We start from the raw sequence: 26,306 nt of genomic DNA on the forward strand, positions 1-26,306 counted from the left end.
CCTCTGAACACACTGCTCAAACCAAAGTAATTTCTCCTTCCTTTCTGAACTCCCACATAATCTTGATGGTGCAGTGGATAGAGTGTTGTACCTACAGTCAGGAAGACCTGAGTTCAAATGTGGCCTCCGACAGTTGCTAGCTATATGACCTTGGACAAGTCACTTGGCCTCTGTTTGCCAAATGATAGCTATTAATATTATCAGCTCTCATGATCTTTACCATATTCTACATTTTATTATAGCTACTTGTGTTCATGTCATCTCCCTCACTAGATAAGTTCCTTGAGGGTAAAGATTCTATCTTTCTCGTATTTGAATCCTTCTTCACATTACCAAGTAGAATCAAAGGATTTCAGAGCTCATAGGGTCCTGGATTTAGAGCAAGAATAGACATCAGGGGGCCATCTAGCCTAACCTAAACCTGGAAAAGATTCCCTCCTACACTATCCCTAACAAATGGGCATCCAGCCTGGGAGAGGTCAGGTGAAGGGAAACTCACCACCTCCACCATGCCCTCCACAGAACAACAGGTGTTGCATAAGTGGCTTTTAACTACGTGAATGAATAATAACCACAACTGACATTCAAGGTTTACAAAATATTTTACATACATTATCTCATCCAAGCTGTACAATAGCCTTGCACATCATTATCTCCATTTTATAGATAGGGAAATTGAGGCTTATTAAACATTATGTAGTTTGCCTAGAGTGTCCCACAGCTCTTAAGTCAAAGCAGGGTCTCAAACCTAGAACTTCCTAACTTCAAGTTCAGTGCTCTTTCTATGACACCATACTGCTTTCTTGAATGAATGAATGGCTAAAAGAATAAATCTGAGAGCCAGTGAGGGTGTAATTTTAGGAACTCAAGGAAAGACTAAGTTTTATTTCTTTCATTACAGTTTTTTTTAGTGCCCTCAGAAACTTATTAACTACTCATACTTCAATATGAATAAGCTTTATATTCTTTCCAGAAAGTAAGTTCGGATGAGGGGAGGAGAATATAAGGACGCTGGAGAACTATAGTGGAAAAGGTATACAATAGGTTGGCCGACACATCAAAGACAAATTTTAACTACTTCACAATTTTATTAAGGGCTGGCCCCCTACCAAGAGATACAGCCTCCTGCTCATTAAGAACTAAAGCCAAACTTTGATTCTTCTAGGCTTCTAAGAAGATTGAAGTGTCTAGTCAGTGCCAATTGGAGCTGGGATTTAAAACCAACTGTCAAGCTTCGTGGGGGCAATAATCCTATGTGTGGCCAGAAATCCTGCCTGCAGGAAGCCTGGAGGACTTGACCTGACTCTCTGTCCCTCTCTTCTTCTCTCTGTCCCTCACTCTCTTGAAGTATTGCACCACCATCCTTCTAAATCAGGGTCAATGGACCCCCATGTGGCTAGGCCGCTAGCCATGTGGCCTGCTGCTAGTTCATTTCCTATGCCTGTAAAAAAAAATCAATAAACAATTATTAATTGCCTACTATAAGCCAGCTACAATGCTAGGTGCTGAGAATACAAAAAGAGGCAGAAGGCAGTCCCTGCCCTGAAAGAACTCACAGCCAGAATTCAGATTAGCCTAGGATAATGCCCAGTACTCTCTAAGTCAGTCCTGACTTCTTCCTTTGAACTTTGACTCAGCAGGTTATTTCTCTCCATTGTCTTTACCTGTGTAATAGTGGAATGAGTCACCTGTACCCACCCCACTGCACCACACTACCCAGGTCCCACCTAATGATGGGATGGAAAGGCAGAGAACCCAGGCCATGTCGGTCCTGAAGGACAGGATGATGACACCACAAACTAAGAAGTCAGCGTCCCAGCAGCATTCTGAAACTAGGCTGTTGGCTCTACAGAGGCCCTCTTGGGCTGCCCTGCCTGAGACTAAACAATAGCTCAGACAAGGGGCATCTGTAGAATGGCAGACTAATACCCATGGCTTTCATTGGTATTTCTCTTTCAGCTGCAGAAATTAGGGCAAGATAATTTTAGCTCGACATGTCACACGGTTTCTTTCTTGCTCCCGCTGCTGGGCAGGCTCACACTGAGACAAAAGCTACTTGTGTCCTTCAGCCCGGAGGCATTCATAGCCCTGTGAGAACCCCGCTGCCCTGAGAGGGCCTAGCCAGTTATGCAGGGACTGAGACACCCCCTCCCCAGGATGGGATGGGTCTCAGGGCCCAGAAGCCTCTCCCTCCACACCCCAGGAAGCATTTTCTTTCTGAGTATGTTCATAAGCTTTTGACCTCTGAATGCACAAGGGAACAGTCTCTGGGCCCAGCATCTGCTTACAGACTGACAGTTACCATGTGGTATTTCTGAACAGCAGGCAGCCAAGTCAAGGGGAGGATGGGGAATTCAAGGGAAAGAATTACTGACAAGAAAACCCTTTCCTTCTGTTTACTCACACTCCTTGAGGTAACACTTGTGTCAGAGGCACTCTCATGCCACAGTAGGCTCAAGGACACTTGAGGGAATTCTACTCTTTTGAGTCATCACATAGACCCAGCAAACACAGGGTATTCTATCAATGTCCCCTTCCTTTCTTATAGGCACACAGTTCACTACATTATGGAATAAAGTTGTTTGTTTGTTCTTTAAGAGGAAGACAAAATAGATATTGTTTAATCAGTAAATGTTAGCACCCAGATGTATATTTAAAAATCAGTCAATTATAGTTCTAGTTTCCCCTGAAAGAGGCCCCAAAATCTTATTAGGGGTACATGGTTCACTGCTTGGCAAATCTGGAAAGTGTGGTAGTGCCATCTCTGGCTTCATCCATCTCTGTTTCTCTCTCACTCCTGCCTTTCTCCTCCTTTGTTTTTCTCTCTTTCCCTCTCACTGTGTCTGTTTCCTCATCTATAAAATGAGGAGGGGAGGGTGGACTGGATAATCTCTAAATCAATGATTTTATTTTATTTAAATCAATGATTTTATTAATGAATTAACCTTATTAACTCAATTACTGAGTCTTCTACCCATCATTTTCCTTTTTTCATATGAATGTCTTTCCCTATTTTTTCTCAGCTTCTCTAAGTGTTGGAATAGATGATCCCTAAAGCCCCTTTCAGCTGAAAATCTATAAACCTATCATTTTCACTGATCCCTCCTCCCTCCTTTTCCTGTCTTCCCGCTTTCCACTTAAGTGGAAATACCTCAGTGATTCATAGTGCCCCCTCCACACATACACAGACATCACTTTCCTTCCACTCCTTTATTCTTTTGTTCACCAAAAAATTTGCAGAAGAGATCACTGAAAGACTAGACATGAAATTCATGAAAGACTCATACACACACACACACACACACACACACACACACACACAGAGTCCTCCACCTAAAGGCCCCCATCCATGACAAGAAATCCACATTCACCATAACCTCCTGGGTGGAAAAAGGGACTTATCCATTTGGAATTATGCAAGAAAAGCAACTAAACGAGAGATGGGGAACCTTTGGTTTCAAGGCCACATGTGGCCTTCTAGGTCCTTGGGAGTGTACTTTTGACTGAGTTCAAGTTTTACAGAATGAATTCTTTTATTAGTGGAATTTGTTCTGTGAAGTTTGGATTCAGTCAAAGGGCCACACTCAAGGGCCACGTATGACCTTGGTGCCTCAGATTCCCCATCTCTGAACTAAACCATCCATATTCTCTGACCCAGCAATTATGGACAGATGCAAAGGTTAAATATACACCCAAATATTCATAGCAGTACTTTCTGTGGAGGCAAAAAATTAGAAACAAAGTGAATATCCATCAATAGGAGAGTGGCTGAAAAAAACCATAGTATATCATAGTAATGTAGTATTATTGTTCAGTAAGAAATCATGAATGTGAATAATCCAGAGATCTGTTGAAAGACTTTATGTCAAATCAAATATTAAGCATCTGCTCTGTGCCAGGCATTGTGCTAACCACTGGGAATACAAAAAAAAAGGCAAAAGACAGTTCCTGCCCTCAAGGATCTTACAATCTAAAGGGGAGATAACATGCAAACAATGGTGTACAAGCAAGATCTGTTCAGGATAAATTGGAGGTGATCAACAGAGGAAAGGCATTAGCATCAAGGGGGATTGATTGGGAAAGGATTCTCACAGAAGGTAGGATTTTAGCTGAGAATTGAAGGAAGGCAGAAGAACTGAGAAAGTGAAGAGGAAAATCTACACCATGACCACAACAATGGAAATGAACAAATCACTGAAGTGAACTTGAACCCTAATTCCTAATGAGGAAAACCAGTAAATGCCCCACAAAAGGGATAATGAAATGTACCTCCTCCCTTATGAAATAAAGGTGGGTGGAATTCAAATGGGAGAGAATATTGTCTATACTGTCGGATATAATCTTTGTATTGGATGTTTTTGGTTTTTGTAAGGTTTTATGTCCTAAGAGAGGGTTCAATACGGGAGGGATGGATGGAAAATTATTGTGACATAAACACCAAAGGCCTGAAAACATATTTTTAATAAAAAGATAATAAGATAAAATAATAAAATTTTAAAACATTTTTTCATTAAAAAAGCTTTTTGTCATAAGTTCCATTTGTCACCACTGTGACCCCTCATAGCAGATCACCTTGAGAACCCAGGGATTAAATCCACGAGCCCTGTGGTAGAGTTTCCTGTCTGTCCTAATGTTCCTAGGGAGGGCAGTGTGCCCTGTAAGTGTCAGTGACTTGGCACTCATCTGCTGGGCTGGAACAATAAGCTCTGACAAGCTGTCTCTCTCCAAATAAAGAGGTTACCTTTCTCCCATCAGCAAAGAGGGACAGGACAGAGGCCAGAGAGATAAAAGCGAACTGCTGTTCCCCTACTTCTCATCCTCCTCCCTTCTCTTACTTCCCCCCCCCCCCAATCAACAAAGTTAAATTCCCTCTGGGGGAAAAATTCTGCTGGTATTGCATTCTTAAAATGCAGCCCCAGTGCTGATTTTCCCCACCTCTTCCCCTAAGTACAATTTAGGTAATGGCAGAGGAGAGGGGGCAGCCACCACCAAAAGGAAGCAAATGCTTCCATTAAAGAACAGGATGAAAGTGGGCGGGAGTGGAAGAACTAGGAGTGAAAGCAACAGCTGCAGCTGTGAGCACAATGGAGGTAGCATCCCTTTATATAAAATTCCTGGGTGAGAAAGGTGGACCAATGAGACAGATGGCACAAAGCCAAGCCCTTCCTCCACCCCCCAGCCCTAATGATATCACCATAAACTCCAAATGCATTAGGCTGGAAGTGAGAGTCAAGAATCATGCCCCCCCTCCACGAAGTCACGGCATCGATCACTTTCTTCTGGTAACAGGACACCATATACTTAACCTTAGAGGTAGACAGAGGAGGTGGCCACCTACGTGGTATGGTGTGAATGGCCACACCTCATGCCATCCTCAACTACTTGTCATTCTGCCATGATAAGTAGGTTCCTTTGCTCTTAAAATCTTCAAAAATCCCCCTTTTAAAATGCAGATACTACTGGCAAGATTCCCAGTAAAAGCTGACACTTCAGTTATCAGTTAACCCCTTAGTTATCAACTAGTACTTCAGCTTTCATTTATCAGGAATTAATTAAGAGCCAGTTGGGAGTAAGAATGGTACAGAGCATAGGGATCTGGAGAAAGGGAAAAAGTACCTTGTGATAGGGAGATTTCAGGGAGGTGCAAGGGGACATATTAATAGCGAATGTGAATGGATTTTAGTAATATTTCCAGAGCCTGACCCTTCCTTCTACTCCGCAAACTGTTCAGGAGTCAAGTCTGAAGTAACCTTGGCCCTGTCCTGGTTCATCTACCTATAACCTGACTTCACTACAGACCCACCTACCTCTATCCCATCTTCTGAGAGTCAGTCTACTTAGCAACTGATCCTCCAGCCAAGAATTTGCTGACCCTGGACACTAGCTACCCATCAAAACTGTGCTGACCCCAATCGCAAACTGGGATCTCTGCACCTGTATCACCAAAACAAACAAAAAAACTTGACCCGGTTTTTCTAGAGGTTTTACCCAAGATTTTTGGATTGAAGGCTTTTAAAAGTGGAGATCATTTAGCTAAAGCACCTCCTAATTCTGTGCATCAGGAAAACTCGGCCTGGAGAGGCTAAGTGCCTTTTCTTAAGGTCCACCTTTTGCTCTCTACAATCCCAGTATTCATTACTTGGGTCACGAGGGTTTCTCAGAAAGGCGCTTCCCAGAATTTTCTGTAGTTCAAAAAAGGATGATAGGCTCTTTCTCTGCAGCCTCTTTGGGCTAGAAAACTGAAACATATAACCTCAGCCCTAACATCGTTGGCATTAGAGGAGATAGGAAGAGACCATGAAAAGAAATGGTCCTTCCTGAAATGTTTGTTCAAAGACCCAAAACTTACCCTTCCATAATTACTGAGCAGCCTTAACCCTCCACAGGACTCATACCCATTAGGACAGTTAGAGGCACTATTCACTTGGCCGCTGGACTCCAGTATCTCTCCTAAAGGCTATTTAAATAAATCATAAACCATTCCATCTGAATTTTGTCAAGGTTCCTGATTATTTTCTCTAGTGCTTAATAATAATCTATTATCTCAGGAAGTTCCGTATTCTCCCCAGTCACTACGTAAAATGACTGCTTTAACTAGTTCAGAGTCAATAGAGGCCCGGTCCCAAGATGCCAACGTGGAGGGGAAGGAGTGCAAGGTTTCCCATTTCCTCTCTGCCTACTCCTCTGCCCACCACAGGCCCACTGAACCCTGCCTCTCACCTCTAGAGACCCACACCAGATTCTCTAATTAGGGTGGTACATAAAATGCCCCAGCTTTGGTACACCACAAACAGCAACTCTTTCAACAAATTTTGCCTCCTTTTAAGTATCTGAATTGTGCAATAAGCAATATCCTTTGAAGTGTTCCAACTGAAGAGCTTTTTTTAAATTTTGCTTTATTTTCCTGTCCCTCCATGGTAGCCATGGCGATCTCAAATTCCTTTTTTAAAATGAGCAATTAAAAAGGACTGAACCCTTCAGAGAAAGTTAAATCACTGGAATGAAAATAACATCTATTTATATAGTATTTATCTGAACAGTCTACAGACTTCACCTTATACCACCTTCCTGCAAGGTAAGGAGAGGACAGTGATGGCCCCAAAACTTGAAGACAAACAACTGTGTTTAGACTAGTCACTAGTACAATGGCCTCCAAAACGGTCTGTGCCCCTCCCAGGGGATGTGTAAGATGATCCCTCACCCCAAGCATGGAAGGAAAATAAGAGGCCCTAACCATCTGGATTGGGCTTGGTTATTTTTGGCTGAGGCTTCTCTAGATGGTGACTACTGCTGTAGTCTTCCTGCCATTTCTAAAGAGGCCACAGGGAAGCCCACCTGCTTCTCTCCCCCTCTGAAACTCCTTGGAGGGAGGGAGAGAGGAAGAAAAGGAGGCAGCTGGATGTTAAAATAAAAAAAAGTTGGGATACCACTTCTTTAGCTGTTGTTTTAAAACAACTCATCAAAAATAAACGTTTTGGGGCATTGAGTTACTTATCCCCTTGCTGGCCAACAGGAGCAGGCATTTGATGAACTCAATAGTTCTGACAGGGTCTATTCAAATGAACTATTTTGCACATCCAGACATAATCAAAGGGGCTTCTCCCTGGTCCGAAAGTAAGCCAATAGCAGAGCTGAGGGTAAGACTCAGGTCCCTTATTGGCCCACTTCCCTTCTCAAAAAAGTTCTCTGCCTTCCCAGATTGCATGGAGCTGCTGAGTATTTGGGGATCATTTGCCACATAAAAGGTTCTGCAGGGGTGATTCAGCTTGCAGGTGGTGTCTATGTCAAGTGTTTCTCCCAGTGACTGTTTTCCCCAAAGTTCCTTCCTCCTAGTTTCACTCAGTGACTGCTTCAGCAAAACACCAATCATCCGGTTGAAAAATGGAAAAATTTCATCCATCTTTTAGATTTACAGGAGCCCCAAACAGATACAGAACTACATAATGAAATCAAATAGCCTATTAGCTCTCCCTGGAAGGGACTGAACAGGGGTTACTATTACAGCAACTCTTTGACATTCTGAGAAGTGCTTCTTTTCTTTTTTATAGTACTTTATTTTTTCCCAGTCAAATGTAAAGACAATCTTTAACATTCGTTTTTTAAAATTTTGATGGAATTCAAAAATTTTTTTAAATGTTAAAATTTTTGTTTACGTGTAATTAAGAAAAATGAAAATTAAATGTTAAAAAAGAAACTAAGATTTTAGATGGTAAAAGCACAAATAAATCATTAGTGCCGCAAAACAAATGTAGTGAAATTAAACCCCCTGACCCTGAAGCTTAATCTACAAGAATGAAACACCCAACAATTCCAAAACATTCCAACATCTGACATTGTTTTCACTTTTCTTCTGGCTGTTTGGGATCTTGGTTCAGCGTGAGTCCAATAGATTCTAAAAGAGTAAAGCAACTTGTGTTCCCTCCTACATTGCCCTTTACAAATAGAAACAAATCACTAGAGCCCTTATTAAACCAGTGTTTTCTTGGGTTTACATTCCAAACAGTGCTTTTGATAATAACATGCTGAAATTTCAGTGAACAGGTACAAGGTCAAACTGTAAGCATGATGTTTCCCTTATAGAAAAAGGTGGCTCTCTCTCCCATTCCTCCCACCACTACCACCATTACCACCACATATGCCCTAACCTGTTGGAAAGCTGGGATAAAGGGGAAAAATGGTGTAAAGAAATGACTCCAAGCAGGACCCAAGGCTAGTAGAATCCCAGACCTAGTCAATTTAGTCCAAGTCAGTTCTATGATATGCCAGGCATTGTGTTAGGCTTTGGGGAAAATGAATTCGTGATCTCACCCACACCAGTCACAATGTTCTTGTCTTATGTAACTTCTATCTTTGCCCTTCTTTAAAGGGAGTCTACCCAGAGTGCTCTGGTCCTTTCTCTAAATCACCCAAGGCTCTGTCCTCAGCCCTATTCTCTTCTCCTTCTATACTAATTATCATCTCTATGCAGATAATTCTTAGATCTATTTATCTAGCCCTGTCCTCTGTCTTGATCTCCAGTCTCCAAGTGGCTTAGGGAACATACTAAACTGGATGTGCCATAGATATCTTAAACTAAACATGCCCAAAACTGAACTCATGCTTTTTCTCCCCTGCCCCCCTTCAAATTTTCCACCCCATCCCTACCATCCCCCACCCCACCCCATCTCCACCACCACCACCACCACCACTGACTAAGTCCTCTCTTCTTCCTAACTTCCTTATTTCTATGGAGAGGGCCATCTCCAGTCATTCTGATCTATGTCTCACCACTAAGACCCAGATGACTCTGGAGAAGAGAGTGAGGCTGGTGTCCTTGAACAGCCCTCCCTCACTTAAATCCAAATCACTTTCATGTTATGGCATCATCTTCCTGATGTCACGATCCTCTTAGAGAACGCAGGACAAGCAACAATTTCTGTGGAGGGTACCACCATCTTCCCAGTCACCCAGGCTCCTAAGCCTAGATGTTATTCTCCATTCATCACTCTCCCTCATTCCCCACCCCATCTCCAATCTGTTGCTAAATCCTGTCAATTTTACCTTCTTCACATCTCATGTATGCTCCTTTCTCCCTTCTGACGCCACATCAGCCTGGTGTAGGCCCTCATCACCTAACACCTGGACTATTGCAATCACCTGCTAGTGGACCTCCCTGCCTCATCTCTCCTCACTCCAATCCATCTTCCATTCAGCCAACAAGGGGATTCTCCTGAAGCACAGACTGGACTATACCACTCCCCCCATTCAATACACTCCAGGGGCTCCCTATTTACCGCTAGGATCAAACATAAAATCTTCACTTGGTTTTCAAACTCGGCCCCTTCAAGTCTTCTGGCAGCTTACTCTCTTGGACATACTCTGCCTTCCAGTGACACTGGCCTATTTGCTCTTCCTTGTACAAGATGCTACATCCCCCAGCTCCTAGTGTTGTCACTGACAGTCCCCCATACCTGGAATGCTCTCTCTCCTCACCTGAACCTCCTCATCTTCCTTAACTTCCTTCAAGTTTCCACTAAAATCCTACCTTCTACAAGAAGACTTCCTTAATGCACCTTAATGCTAATACCTTATCTCTATTGATTATCTCCAGTTTTACCCTCTATGTATCTTATTTCTTTTTGAAGCACCTGGTGGCTCAGTGAGTAGAGTCCTAGGTCTGGAGTCAGGAAGACCTGAATTCAAATCCAGCCTGAGACACTTCCTAGCTGTATGACCCTGGTCAAGTCACTTAACCTCTAATTGCCTGACAAAATGGATCCAATGGAGAAAAAAATAGCAAACCACTCCAATATCTTTGCCAAGAAAACCCCAAATGGGGTCATGAAGGATCAGACACGATGGAATAACAACAAATATCTTTTTTGTACATAGTTGTTTGCATTTTGTCTCCCCCATTAGACTATGAGCTTCTTGAGAGCAATGACTTTTTTCTGCATTTCTTTGTATCCCCAAGTGCTAAGAATAGTTCCTGATACATTTTGTTGTTGACCTTTCAGTCATGTCTAACTCTGTGACTCCATTTGGGGTTTCCTTGGCAAAGATACTGGAGTGGCTTGTCATTTCCTTTTGCAGCTCATTTTACAGATAAGGACACTGAGGCAAACAGGGTTAAGTAACTTGCCCAGGGTCACATAGCTACTAAGTGTCTGAGGCTGGATTTGTACACAGGTCTTCCTGATTTTAGGCCCAACATTCTATCCACTGTGTCACCTAACTGTCCCTCTTGGACCATAGTAGGAGTTTAATACATACTAGTTGATTGAGAGGATACCAATAGAGTTCAAGAACTGTCCATCAATTACTCCTGACCAGCCTGTCTCCTTTTCCCAACATGACTCAGATTGTACCTTTTATGCTCTTACAAAATTCTTTATTGAAAAGGCAGCTAGGTAGTGCAGTAGAGTGTTGAACTCAAAGTCCGAAAGACCTGAGTTGGAATCCTGCCTCAGATACTTAGAAGCTGAGTGACTGTGGGCAGGTCACTTAATCTGTGCAGGCCTCAGTTTCTTCATCTATAAAATGGGGGGTACTAATAGCACCTGTCTCCCAGGTTTGCTTTGAGGATCACTTCACAGTACTGTGGGCATGTCTTAAAACTGTACAATACCAGAGTGTTATCCAGGGCGGAGGTGGGGGAAATCCTGAATTTGGAGTCAGATGATTTTGGTTTGGGTCCCAAGTCTGCTACTGACTACCTATGTAAATTTAGGCAAATCACCCAATCTCCCTGGGTTTTGATTTCTTCATGTATGAAAAGAGGGAGTTAGATTATATCAACAATCAACCCTAGATCAATAATCCAATGAATCACTGGAAGAATACTGATGTTAAGAAAGAAGGCCTTTGTTGCAGGGAGAAGTTTAGAATAATTTTTTAAAATTATCTAATTCCCACTCACCTTCTGTTCGGTTTTGGTCCCAGTTGATTGTCCTATCTATAGGTTCTGTCCATCATAAGAGGGAGACACAAAGCATGAATTTATCAAGTTGCTTACCATGTGCCAGGCACTGGGCTATGCACTAGGACTCAAATACCAGCAAGTTGGAAAGTCTCTACCCTCAAGGAGTTTGCATTCAAATTGGGGGGGGGGGGGGAAAGGGTCAGTATATGTGAACAGTGACATAGTTTGAAAATGGTGGTCAGGAAACAACAAGCCGCCTGGTTCTGGACAATATAAGGTGAAAGCTCACCTACCAGAACCCCAAGTCCAACCACCAGGTGGTGGGGGAAAGATGAGACTGATGGCAAGAGTACAGGCAGCATGACTTAGAAATGATGGCCAAGAAATGACACGGACATGTTGCCCATCCAATTTCATGTCTTAGTCTGTATAGTAGGCAGTCTCTATGAACTTGGTTTTTCCTACATGGAATGGTACACTACACCACACTTGGTCAAATTCTTTTGAGTGATTATGTCTCTCATTTAAGAGGTTCTATGATGTTCCAAAGCTTTATGCCATCAGGATTTTTACCCTCAAAGAGCTTACATTCTAATGGGGAGATAAGATACACTGCTTCCCATGTTATTCCATGATCTCTGACATGGGCACTGTTGAAAGACTAGGGAAGGGTTTAGAAGGCATGTTCAAGGACAGCTGTCACCACCCTTGTGACATAGATTCATCATTCTCTAGACCTTTCATGGATTCTGCACCCAAGACCCAATGAGTTTTCAGCACAGTCTAATGACCAGCAACCATATTCCCCAGAGCCTCTACTCTGATAAAAATAAATTTTTTTAAACAAAAACAAAAACCCTGGCCCCCTCTCACTTTGTTTCCTTCCAACACAATCAACTCTGTGGCCACAGCATAAAGATTTGTTTAAAGTACATAATTGTCCAACCTTGAATTCTCTGTTTCTCTGTCTCTGTCTCTCTCTCTGTCTTTCTCTGTCTCTCTCTGTCTCTCTCTCTCTCTCTGTCTCTCTGTCTCTCTCTCCCCTCCCCTCTCCTCTCCTCTCCTATCCTCCTTTTCTCTCTCTTTCTCCCTCTCCTTCCCTCCTCCTCCCTCCCTCTCCTTTCTTTCTCTTTTGCTCTTGCTCTCACTCTCTCCTTTTATATGGTCCCCATAGGAAGACTGATGCCCTTCAGTCAATCAATAAACATTTATGAAGCACCGACTACGAGCCAAGCCCTGTGCTACATGCTGGGAATACAAAGAAGGGCGAAAAACAATCCTTGCGCCCAAAAGCTCACAATATAACGCCCTTCTTGCGTCTAGTCCAAGTTACATTAAACTGAAGAAGCTGGAGAAATCCGGGAAGGTTTCACAGAAGATATGATACCTAAGTTGAACCTTGAAAGGAGAGAGAGGTTTCAATAGTTAGAAATGTGGATGGAGTGTCTTCCAGGCATGGAGGTGGGAGGAAGTGTAAGCCAGAGTACAGAAGGCCTTAAATGCCAGGCAAAAAAGTTCATATCTTATTTTAGAGGCAATAGGAAATTCCTCAAGGTTTTTGAGGAGGTTTTGTTTGGACGTACCCCAAATAGGGGAGACAGCAGTCTCTCTCATTCTGCCACAGCAATCAATGTTTGCCAGGCCTTTGAGATATCTGATTCCTCCCCACAGGACTGCCCCCCCTTTTCTAGTTCCATGCCCAGGATCTCACTGGGGTAACCCTTTCCCAGGGGCTGACCCTTCTCCAATATTGAACCCCTACCCCCACTTTCTACCTCCCACTTCCTCCCAGGGATTTGGGCCATATTTCATGAAGCAGAGGTGTCAAATATGACCCCAGACACTCCCTTCTACAGGAACCTGACTAAAATATAGTTGTGAATATTTAACAAAAAAATACAATAAAACATAGATTATGGCAATTTGTGGTTTTCTAAGTCAATGTGCAGCCTACAGGGATCCTTATGTACTATTTATTGGCCCTGTTTCTAGCTGACTTTGATATCGCTGCTCTGAAACAGGGTTCTAGATCACCTGCCTCTGGTTAAGTAAGCCAGCATGAGTCCAAGGCTCACAAAAAGGCCAGTGGTGGTGTGATAAAGTTGAGGTCTGGTGCCTGCTGGCCAATATAAGGTACCAAGACCTTCCTGCACCCCAAATGAGCTTTTCCTGTTCTAGTTTGCTCCCTCTACCTGTGGCCTGCCCAGCAATAATGTCCCAGGGTCTCTTCCCATAGGTCTGACCTTGAGTCCTGCCCTCCAGAATTCCTATTTACAACAATAATAAATAACTAGCATTTACATAATATTCTAAGGTCTAGAAAGCATTTTACAAATATCTTATTTTATCCTCACAACAATCCTAGGAGAGACATGCTATTATTATCCCCATTTTATAGATGAGGAAAATGAGGCGAACACAGATTAAGTGACTTGACCAAGGTCACACAGCTAGTAAGTATCTGAGGCCTGATTTGAACTCAGAACTTTCCAAATCCAGGGCCAGTGTTCTGTCCACTGTGTCCTCATTCTAAAAATAGGATACCAAAAAAAAGGATATCAAACTGACGAGCTGGAGACTGGGCATTTTATCCTAAGGTTTCCCTGTTCTCTATTTACATAGAAGGATGGCCTATAAAAAACAAAAAAGAAACAGTTTTTCATTAGAGAGGGAACAGGAGAATGATAATAACTTTCCACAAAGAAAATTCATTTCTACTTCTTTTCTATTATGATACTTCTGAAAAACCAAAAAGCTTTTAAAAAGCAAAAACAAGAAGAGCAGAATCTGCTGACCACTGCCTACTGGACCAGAGACAATCAGTTTGCTAGCTTATTTTGATTGATGACCCCACACTAAGAATCTGCCTCGAATGAAGACTAATTGGAATAAGCTATTTGGAAAACTGAAATGTAACGGCACATTGTGGTAGATAGAGAGCTGGGCTTGGAGTAAGAAAGACCTGGCTTCAGATTCTACCTCTGACACATACGGGATGTGTGACCCTGGAGAAATCATTTTGCTTCTCAGTACTCTTGGTTGAAATTGTCAAACATGAGGCTACACCACTCCCACGTGTGGCCTGGTTTAGTAGCCCCATTTCTATTTGAGTTTATCTAGCCCAACACTCCAAGACACAGAAGGTGACTACTTGCATTGGAAAAGGAAATCCCTCACTATGAATTCCCAACACCAATAAAATCACAGGCCTGGATAAAAAAGAAAGAAAATGGAAGTATAATGAGGTCCTCTACTGGGATTGGTATTTTTTGCTATGGTTATGGAATTTAGGTGTTAAAGGGCAAATGGATTCCCAGCGAACCATTTAGCTCAATACTTCTCTAGCATTTAATCACTAAAATTTCTTGAGACCTTAAAAAAGGAACTTCGATGAGAAAATGATGGCAGTCAGTCATGTACTTGAAAGGGTACTAGGCTTCCTCCCAAAAGTGCATGCCACCACATATATATATTACTTAGGTGAATAGATATAAAAGCAAAAGAGAAGGGAACTGGATATAAAACCCTGTCTGGAAAATTCATGCCTGATGATTATGTGCTTTGAGAATAGAAATGTAAATATAGGCAAGAGAGACAGACAGATGAGCCCACATGGCACACACACACACCAAGGAAATAAACTCTTGGTCTTAAAAAAAAAACATTTTTAAATGTTAATCGTGTATTTAAAGACAGAAATTTTTTTAGGGGTGAGGGGATTAAAGACTTTAGTCCGGTCAATTAACACCCCCCCACCCCCCAGATTTCACTTTTCCAAATTATTAAAGGGGAGGCAAGGCGGTAATCATTAAGGTCTCTTTTCAGTTGTAAAAGTCCAGGATTCCACGTCTTGAACCTGTGTTGTTGATAATGGTGATAGTGATTTGTGTCTGTCAAATCCCAGCTCTGCATGACCTCAGACTAGCTGCTTCATGGGAGTTTCATTTTTCTCTTCCATGACTAGATGGCTTTCTCTGATCCTTCCTAGTTCTAAATGCATGACCCTACAGGGGCAGTCTGCATGAACAGATGTAGGGAGAAGCGAGTGGAACCAGTTAATTTGGAAAGACATAAGAACTCTCATCAATGTAAATACCAGCCACTATTCTAGAGGAGCTTTGATAAAACAGGCTACTTACCTACCTCCTGACAGAGAGGTATAGATTCAGACTGACATGTGTGCCTCTGTGTATCTTGTGTGTATGTATACCTACATATATGTGTGTATGTATTCAAGCATGTATATACATATAAACACATATGTATTCAAGCATATACACACAGACATACACACCTGGCCTCAGACACTTACTGGTTGTATGACCCTAGGCAAACCCTGTTTGCCTCAGTTTCCTCATCTCTAAAATGAGCTGGAGAAGGAAATGGCAAACTACTGCAGTATCTTTGCCAAGAAAACCCCAAACACAACTGGAAAATGACTCAACAGCAATAACAGTATGCACACATACAATCAATGTGGGAATTTGTTTTGCTTGATTAAGCATGTTTCTTAGAAGGATTTTTTCCAATGGGTGAATGGAAATGTAAGGGAGAGAAAATAAATCTTTGTTCATTGAAAAAAAAAATCTATGATTCTATCATGCACCATCACCCTTCTTTACTTGAATCCCATCAGCAGAAATGGGTAGCACAATGAATTAGTGGGGTCTATCAGCTGGCCTGCCTCCCAAAGGAGATTTTTCCAATCTTTCACCCCCACCCCTCCACCAACAGCAACAAGCAGCTCTAGTCCTAGAATCTGTTTAGTGGGGTATCCCCCCCCCCAAGCTATCTGGTTACTCCTAGCTCTTGGCAAAAATGGGGAAAAGTCTCATTTTTTTCCCTTAGGAAAGTCATAGCCATGCTTGGAATTAAAGTGATTTTATACAATTTTGCATTATCAGTTACTGACTCTCTGTTACATAAAAATCCATTGCTCTATGAAAATATGGATTATACTGTATTTTAATGGCTTAAAAACAAAGGGCTGCTGTAAGATTCATTGTCCTCTCTGCTTTTATAAGTTGAACATTGATAAAGGTCCATTAACACACTGGTTAGTAATTTTTGCATATTAAAGTATTATAGATTTAGATTTAATACCATTTTCAGCTTTTGTTGAATGAATATTTAATTCAGAAACCTATGAAATAATAGGCAATTATAGCTCTACCAGAACACATATTGACATGCAGTTTAAAAGCCCACAAAAGGTTCCTTGTGCTTGCAGGGAGTTTATAATTTAAACACAATGAACATTTCTGAGCTTGCCAATCAAACGCTCATCTGTAGCAAGGGTGCATGAGAAGATCACACTTCCCCAGTGCACGTAGGCCAAGGAGAGACTAAAAATAACCAGGCCTGGGGTTGGCAGACCTTGTTTAGGCTAGAAAAGGGAACAAACTGCCAAAAAGAAAGCAAAGGAAAAATGTTTCTTGACCTTGGAAGTCAGGGTCAAAGGAATCCAGAATAATTAGGACGAATCCAAGGGCAGCAATAAGATCGGGAAATCAGAGGAGTTCCCCTCTGGGAGAAAATGGGTTTTTTTTTCTGGTTCTTCACTTTTCCTTTTTTTTTTTCTTGCCCCAAATGGGAAAGACAATGTCTGCAGGAATGATAGGCATGTAAAGCAACTCTTTCACAGGTGTAAAAGTTTCTGGTACTGACCTACTCCTCTGTTCTGGAAAAGGGTAATAGGAAGGTAGGAGGCTCCCCCCACCTTCCAAGTTAGGAAGGTTGGAAATGGGAGAGGAGGAGCAGAGGTGCAAGGCTTGGGTGATCCTCACAGACAGACAGACAGGGTTACACAAGAGAACATCTCAAGGCCTGCTGGAGAGGATCATCTTCAGCTTTGTACCTGATTTTGTTTCCCTTTACTCTTTCAACCTTGATGCTTTAGTAAAGCTTTTTAATCCTATCCTTTGTCTCAGTTGAATTAAAGGAAGGAGGGTTTGCCAGGACAAATGCTAGGGAGAGGGAAAGGTCTAAAGCTATTCAAGGCTTTAGGATGCTAGAAGTCGGGTTTGGTGGCAGAAAATTTCTCCCAAACTCCTAGGGACATTTCTTCATAGGTTTAACCTTTCTTTTGGGGGACCTTTTCCCCAGAGTCTTAATTAGGAATATTTTACCTGGGACTAAAACAATTAAGCTAGGATGCCTGGGGGAGTTTTGGGAACGAGGAAGCAACCTAGAACCTCTTCTGACCACTGGACAGGAGAACCCTCACCCCAGGGATTGGGAGGAAAGGTAGGCCATGAAGGACTGGTGTCATGGTGATAAGACCTTTTGGGGTTGAGTGTGGGGCTAGGGGCTGGTAGAAAGAATGTCAGCACTGGACAGCAGAGAACTAGGTGTTGATGGGAAATCAAGTATTCTGAGGAAAAAGTGCATTTCCATCCAAGCTCCACCTGGCCCCGTCCCCATATCAACATTCTGGGACAAAGCCCCATGTGCCACGTGCTAGTTATGGCTTTCCTTTCTCTCTGTCCATGTCCCACTTCTTAAGAGGCAAAGCACAGAGCTGGTGTTGAAGCCTGGCTCTACCAATAGTTATGTGGACTTGGGCAAGGCAGTTCCTCTGCCAGTTTCTTCCTTTTTAAAATAAGGACAGATGGGGTGGCTAGGTGGCACAATGAATAAAGCACCCTCCCTGGAGTCAGGAGGACCTGCACTCAAATTCGAACTCAGACATTTAACACTTACTAGTTCTGTGACCTTGGGCAAGTCACTTAATCCCAACTGCCCTGCCCTCCCCCCTCCAAAAAGCAAAAACAAAAAAGAAAAATAAGAACAGACACTCAAACTGCCTAACTCATAGGGTTACTGTAAATGTGGTTCTCTCTGTCTTTGTGTGTGTGTCTCTGTTGTGTCTATCTCTCTTCTCTGTCTGTTTCTGTGTGTCTCTGTCTCTCTTCACTCTCTGACTTTGTGTGTGTGTGTCTCTCTGTCTCTGTCCTCTTTCTCTCTGTCTTCTCTATCTCTCTGTGTCTCCTCTTTCCTCCTCCTCTTTCTTCTTCTTCCTCTCTGTTTCTATCTCTCTTTTGTCTCTGTCTCTCTCTGTCTCTGTCTCTCTGTCTCTCTTCCCCCCTTCCTCTCCCAAAGAGTGGCTCACTACAGCCCCCCTTAGGGCTCTGTGGATAAACCTGAGGGGGTCCCCGTGTACTGTGCTCCCCTCTATCAAGTAACCAGCTGACATCAATCACAGGGGGATATTTACTTAGAAGCTATAGCAAGACTAGAAGCTACAAAACAATCTCAGAGCAGAGAATAAGTTCTCCCCTTGTACACACACGAGGTCCCTGGGGAGGAATGGGTTCATATTCAAAGTACAAGGCACGTTTTTAGGGATGCATGTAGAGAAGACATTATCACTTAGGATACCTCCTGACTCCTGGCCCTTCTCGTCCTCTGCTCCCTTCAGAGAATCTCCACTGAGTTGGCTTGGGGTGAGGCATTTGTGATGGATGAGTTGGTCCCTTCCTCAACTGGGTTACCTCCATATAGAGTGAATTTATCTCAGCTGGTGGGTCAATCTACTGCTGGTTTGGGTCAAGGGGTCCCTCAGCTGCTACACTGGCTCCTCACTGGACTTGGCATCAGCTGCTGGTGAATTTCTTGGTCTCATGGGTCACCTGTGCTCTCCCATCTCAGGAATCTTATTCACCTGTGATCAGGAAAGAACTAATACAAAAGAAACATTGGCACCCTGCACTTAGGGATACTGGGCAATCGCCAGTTGGGGTGTGGGGTAGGAATGGCCAGCTGCTCTCCCCAACTTTAGGGCTCACAGAAGTCTTTCTTACCTGGGCCAAAGATCTAAGAAAGAAGTATGCAAATTCTTTTGTAACAATGATAATAATAGCTAACATTTATATAGCACTCATTATGTGCCGGGCATTGTGTTAGGTGCTTTCTTATCTCATTTGACCCTCACAGCAATGCTGGGAGGTAGATGCTGTTATTATCCCATTTTACAGATGAGGAAACTGAGGCAGAGATTAAGGATCTTGCCCAAGGTCAAACAGCTTAGACTTGACAACACAAATCGTTGTCACCTTTATTATTACAAGTTGTGGAATTGCGGACTTTTGGAACTCTTCATCACCTCAGAGTACCAGACCCTCGGTTTCTAATGGCCTCCCCAAGCCTCTAGGAGTTGGGTGGGAGCCATGCAGGGAATACTGTTCGTGCTCTACATAACATACCTAATGTGCTCTGAGGATTGAGCCCTTATGGCCTCTTCCCACAATTACAAAAGGAAAAGTACTTCCAGCCCTCCTATGGTGATTACCAGCTACACATTCTATCAGGGAAAATAAACTCATTCGTACTAGATGTTACAAACTTCATCTATTACATTCTCTGGAGACTATTAAAGATGATGACAGAAGAGGCAGTTTTTTAACCCAAAGGAATGATCCACTAGTGGTAAATTGCTAATGCTGAGAGGCCCCTGATTGAGGCAATACTTTGGGTGGGGTAGCCAGATTACACCAGTAGAAGACCACGTTCATTAGCCTAAGTTAACCATATTTAGAGGCAGCAAAGTGAATAGAGCACCAGGTCTGGAGTCAGGAAGATCTGAGTTCAAATGTGACCTCAGACACTTACTAATTGTGTGACTGGGCAAGTCACTGAACCTGTTTTTGACTTAATCTACTGGAGAAGTAAATCGCAAACTACTCCAGCATCTTTGTTAATAAAACCCCAAGTGGGGGGGGGCCTAGGTGGCGCAGTGAATAGAGCACTGGCCCTGGCATCAGGAGGACCTGAGTTCAAATCCAGCCTCAGACACTTAACACAAAAACTAGCCATGTGACCTTGGACAAGTCAGTTAACCCCAACTGCCCTGCCTTCCCCGCTCTAAAAAGCTAAAAAAAAAAAATAAATAAAAAATTTAAAAAATGAATAAATAAGTAAAACCCCATGGACTTTGTCACAAAGAGTCAGGCATGACGGAACAACAACAGCCCTATCTAACAGGAAAGGTATGTATTCCTCTCTATGCCTTTCCCACCTTGCAGAAGAAGTACCAACAGTATTCAGAAACATCCCATGCTGACCTAAAATTCTTTTTCCTCTCAGCTATTAATAAACATGTATACAGCACTCAGTATGTACCAGGCATTGCACTAAGCACTTGACAAATATTATCTCATTAGATGCTTACAGTGACCCTGGTCAGCAGGTATTATTATTATCATACCCATTTTACAGATGAGGAAACTGAGGCAAACAGAGGTTAAGGGCCTTGCCTTGGGTCACAGAGCTAGTGTCTAAGGGCTGATTTGAACTCAGTTCTTCCCGACTCCAGGTTCAGAGTTCGATCCACTGCGTCCCCCTAGCTGCTCCTAGCTGCCAAGAAGGCCAACAGGAAAATGCTTCCTTAACTCACAAGTGGATGAGAACTCATTTATTAAGCACCTACTATATGCCAGGCACTGTGCCAAACTCTGGGGATACAAATACAAAAAGGAAACAGTCCCTGCCCTCAGGGAGCTTACATTCTATTGGAGGAAAAAATACATCTTCTATTTAAGGAGGAGGCTCAGCACAGCTTTTGTCCACATTTCTTACCACCTACACTACTTTGGGACTTCTTTGGAACTCTCTTCATCATGCCCCTGCATTGATTCCCTTCTCCGCCCCTAGCTTTTCAGCTTCCTTTTGTGTGTCTTCCTTTCTTAGATTGTAAACTCCCTCCACTTAACAGGCACTTAATAAATTTGGGGGAAGTGAAGGGGTGAAGTGGATAGAACGCCACATCTGAAGTCAGGAAGACTCATCTTTCTGAGTTCCAGTCTCACCTTACTAGCTTACTAGCTCTATGACCCTGGGCAAGTCACTTAACCCTGTTTGCCTCAGTTTCTCTATCAAATATGAGCTGGAGAAGGCAAACTGCTCCAGTAACTTTGCCAAGAAAACCCCAAATGGAGCCACAAAGGGACATAACTGAAACAAATGAACAAAAAAAAATGCTTATTGACTGACTGACTGACAGACAGAAAGCTATTGTCCAAGTAAGAGAGTTTTGTCTGGAAGTCAAAGGTGAGTTGACTGTTGGGCAGTTAATTGTTACTCCTTTTCCACAAGCAATGGGATTACTGCTCCTAGAGGAAGAAGTAGAAATCAATTGACTGTTCAATAGACATAGAAATAAACCACAGCCAGACACTATGCTAAATGCTAGAAATAAAAAAAGAAGCAAAAGACAGTCCCTGCCCTCAAAGAGCTTATACTCTAATAGGGGAGACAACATGCTAACAAATATGTACAAATAAGCTATATACAGGATAAAGAGGAAATAACTGCAGAGGGAAGACATTTGGATTAAGAAGGGTCAGGGATTATTGTTTGTCCTTCAATCTGGAAGAGGACCAATGTCATCATGAGGGTGATGTCTTGACTTGAAAGTGAATTGAATTGAAGTGAGGCAGAACTGTACAGTCATCAGCTCTGCTCTCTCATCCAGGGTCTTCAGAGTCCAGTGGCAAGATATAGGTCAGGACAGCGGGTAATAGCCCAGGATTCACTGAGAGACCTTGGCCTTTTTAAGCTAAGCTCTTTCACAGGTCTAAGAAGGGTCAGGGAAGACTTCCAGTAAAAGATGGGATCCTAGTTGGAATTTAAAAGAAGCCAGAAAGGGGAAAGTATGCACAAAGCAACAGGCAAGACAGGAAAAAGCCCTCTCACCTTGCATCCTTTTATTATTCCCAAACCCATTAAATGTCCCCAAGACAGTTAATTCTCTCTTTTCACTCTCCTAACACAGACAATTTTAAGGTCACTTGTGTCTGGATGTCACACCTAAAGAATCCTACCAAGAATCAGTTGAAACTTCTGAAGAGCTCGGAATAGAATTGATGATGATCCGTGATCTTTAGCTCAAAAAGCCTGGCTGTCTGGGGCATCTTAAATTTCCCCTTTGCTGCTTTTTGGTTGTCTTGGAAACAGGTTGGTTAAGATTCCATTTCTGGCTACCTTTTGTTTTGCCCTGAGCCTGAGCATAGCCCATCCATCTGTGCCCCCAGATGACAGGAAGTTGCATAAAGCCTGGTTATGGTAAAAAAAAAAAAAAAAAAAAGGTTTTGTCAGAATTTCCAGGAAGCTAGCAAAGGTGAGAATGTCTCTGTGAAAGGTCAATACTGAATGCACTGCTATTGGCATGAGTTGATGGAGGTTAAGAATATGGTTCTTCTGCTTAATATATAAATAACAGTCTTAATTTCTTTCTAAAAGTGTCTTATTAACAGGAAATAGTCATTTTGGCTACACATATAACAAGAGAAATGGCAGGCATGTGCTAGAGCCAGTTTGAACAATCTCAAGAAAGCTTATTGTTAAATCAGAGTGAGCATTTTTGCCCTTCAAACATTGGCAAACATTGCAAATCAGGGATTGATTTATTGTTCTGTTGATTTCTAGACTTTTAAACATGATAGAGAAAATATTAATAATGCAAATTAAACTTAAAGCATGTCATATGTATTTTTTGAGGGATGGTTATTAAATATTTTACCAGCACACCACTGGGAAATGGCAATCTATTATTTAGTTGTTTGGTTCATGCAAGCAGGATTAAATTAACTGGACCATACCACTTCTGTACTTCTTTCTGTGCTGGGGAGGCAGAGATTGAAGTGTGCTATGCTGTCTGTGAATATGGGTTCTGGACCCAGAAAGCCTCACAGCTCCTCATTTGACACACATAAGCTGTCAGGATTTTGGTTCCCAGGAGGACTCAGGTTTGAATGTCTCTCATTTATTGAATTATGAATTATTGAAATATCAAAGTATGAAGTTTTGAAGTACACTGACACCTTTTTTTAGTGGAAATGCCATATATCTCCATCAATCCTGATGACATATTTTGTAGTTGACTGGGTGCTGGTGGGTATCTTGAATGTAAGAGACAAAAGCAAGATCATCTCTTGGCTCAAACTCAAATCCAAAGTAGAAGTAGTATCAAGAGTGCTGGCTGTATAATCAGAACACTTGGATTTAAACTCTAGCTCTGGTGTTGACTAGCTATATGACCTTGGACAAGCTATTTAATCTCTCTGTGCCTCATTTTCATCATCTATAAAATAGGGATCATTAAATGCCCTTGATCAACTGGGTTCTCCCTAGTCCAGATGATGAATCACAGAAGATACTGGCAACAGAGACAATAAGGCATTAATAGGTACCAATACCATGTTATCCCTTTATGAGATATGAAAAGTTGTCCAATAAAATAGATGGAATTAAAAGGCAATGAAACCATTGTCAAGAATCTCTTTTGTCCCTTTAAAAAGTGGCTATACAATCTAAGGAGCCAGATAAGTGTTGATGAAGGGGGCAACTTTAAAGAGTATGACCCTCTGTGAGTTGAGAAGAGAGCCAGCCCAGGCCATTGATATGCAGAGAAGTATAGGTCCAGAGAACCCAGCACGGCAACCTGCCAATCAGAAACACTGCACCCCGGGGGGAGCAGTATGAGACCATCATGGCCCTGCAATGCTAGATGTGAGTTGTCTTGTCCATAGAATGTTCCCTAAATATGTACCAATCAACTAGTATCTTCTATGTGTTGTTCAGTTATTCAGTCATATCCAATCCTCTGGGACCCTGTGGACTGTTTTCTTGGTAAAGATACTGGAATGGACTGCTATTTCCTTCTCTAGTATATTAAGGCAAACAGAAGTTAAGTGACTTGTCCAGGGTCACACAGCTAGTAAGTGTCTGATGCTGGATTTGAACTCAGGTCTTTTTGACTCCTGACCCAGTACTCTATCCACTGAGCCACCTATGTAAACTAATGCTATGTATATTCATGGGACAGTACACCCCAGGTTTACTGGGTAGGGGGAATTTTATTATTGTTCTTACAATGTTATCTTAATAAATGCTTTTGCTTTGACCTAATTATGTCTCCTGGCTGACTCTTAATGGTAAGTACATTAATACAGACTTGTAAACTGTATTTTTAGGAGTACAGACCCACACTGCAAAAAAAAGTCCAAATTGGAGGAACCACTAGCAATAATACTACAGTCATATATAAATCCAAGTTATTATATAAACCTCATACTTTTTTCAACACTTTATAGAATAGCAGAAAGCAGACTATTTAGTATACTACCACATCATTTCTGTCTTTTCTGTCATGCAGTTCTATACAGGAAATCCTCTACTAACCAGAATGCACAAATTGGAGTATTTTGGAATTTTCTTGTTAACCAGAGACTGTAAAGTTTTATAACCATTTATTTCAATTCTTGAGGTGAATCACTAATGTTATCAAACATGAGAGCACCTTCTTTGATTAGGGCTGTGCTCAGTACTAAGGACAGCTCATTTTGTATAATAACAACTCACATGCCTATACCTCTGAAGTGACTGGCCCCATGTTTCTTCACTCTCAACTACTGTCTTCCCTGCCAGTGATGCTACTCCACCCTCCAAACTGGACTCCAGAGAAAAGTTCCCAGGAAGAGCTAAGCCACCCCTGAGATCATGCTCCTTTATCCCATTTTCTTCCCTGCTACCTCATACATTGCATACAACCTTATGCAATCATATAAATAAAAGTGTGTGGACAACACTATGCATGTTCCAGAAGCAATGAGAAATCTACTACAGCAAAAGTGTAGGATCTGAACAGGAGAAAATGGGAAGGAAATTTGGAGAGGCAGGTAAAGGCCCAACTGTGGAAAGCCTTTTAATGCCAGGTTAAGGTATTTAATTATCCTGTGGGGGGAGGGAGTTATTGAAGTTTTTGAGGAAGAGGAGGAAAGGAGTATAGGCAAAGTGATGTTTTCAGATTGGCATGATACCCATGTATAATGGATTGAAGAGGAAATGGATATGACTATTGGTTGGAGAAGTTCCCAGAACTTTGATACTTATGAAACTGTAATAAGGGATGATTGAATTATAATGCATATGATAGAAGGAGATGGATGGCAATGAGTGTGTCTGGTGAGGGAACAGAGACAGCAATAGCCCAGCCTTTTTGAATGTTGAGGAGAGCTGAGAAGAGAAAGGAAATATCTAGCTATGACTAAGAATGGTGACAATGTACATACACCTTTAGAGGCAGCTGGCAGTGCAATGGATACAACACCGTGCCTGCAGTAGGTTCAAATATGGCTTCAGACATTTACTAGGTGGGAGATCTTGGCAAGTCACTTAACTTATGCTTGCCTCAGTTTCCTCAACTGTAAAAAAAGCTATTAGAAGTTTTTTTTTAATTTCCTCATAAAGTTGTTATAATGATTAAATGAGATAATATTTATATAAAAACAAGAACTACACTTAGCACTGTGCCTTGAACATAGTAGATACTATGTAAATTCTTATTACTTTACCTCAGTCACATATCAGAATGGTCATAATCTTGATCTGACCATCCATTACCTGATAAAAGTGCTCTGCAATTCCTCTATGTGATCATAAGCTCCTATCTCTCCATTTTCCCCTGTGCCATTCACTCTTCTCAAAGGTATTCCTCATCCTCACCATGACCTCCAGTCATACCACACCTCCATGCTCTTCCAAGCCATCACCTATGCTCCAGCCTCATTTCTTGCTCCTCAATCTTGTCTCTAGAGGTAACCAGTTCAAATATATCCTGTCCTCAGTGCTCAAATCTCTTGACCCTTTGACCTATTTCCATTCAGACCCAGTCAATCTAAACCCCTAGATTATCCCCACCATCCACATTATCTGCTTCTCCTCAGTTCTCAGCCTCTTACAATCTAACATCCAACCCTATCTTTCAACTAAAATTATTCATTACATTCTTAACATATAATTTATTAACTCCCAAATCCATTGGCCTTATCGCCATCTTCATCTTTCTTGAATATTCTCTGCAATATTTGATGCTGTTCATCACCCTGGGCATTCATTCCCTGGGTTT

Source organism: Petaurus breviceps, unplaced genomic scaffold, assembly GCF_028583685.1.
Source record: "Petaurus breviceps papuanus isolate PSGF00001 unplaced genomic scaffold, PetGlider_PUasm1.0 90895, whole genome shotgun sequence".
Lineage (NCBI taxonomy): Eukaryota > Metazoa > Chordata > Mammalia > Diprotodontia > Petauridae > Petaurus > Petaurus breviceps.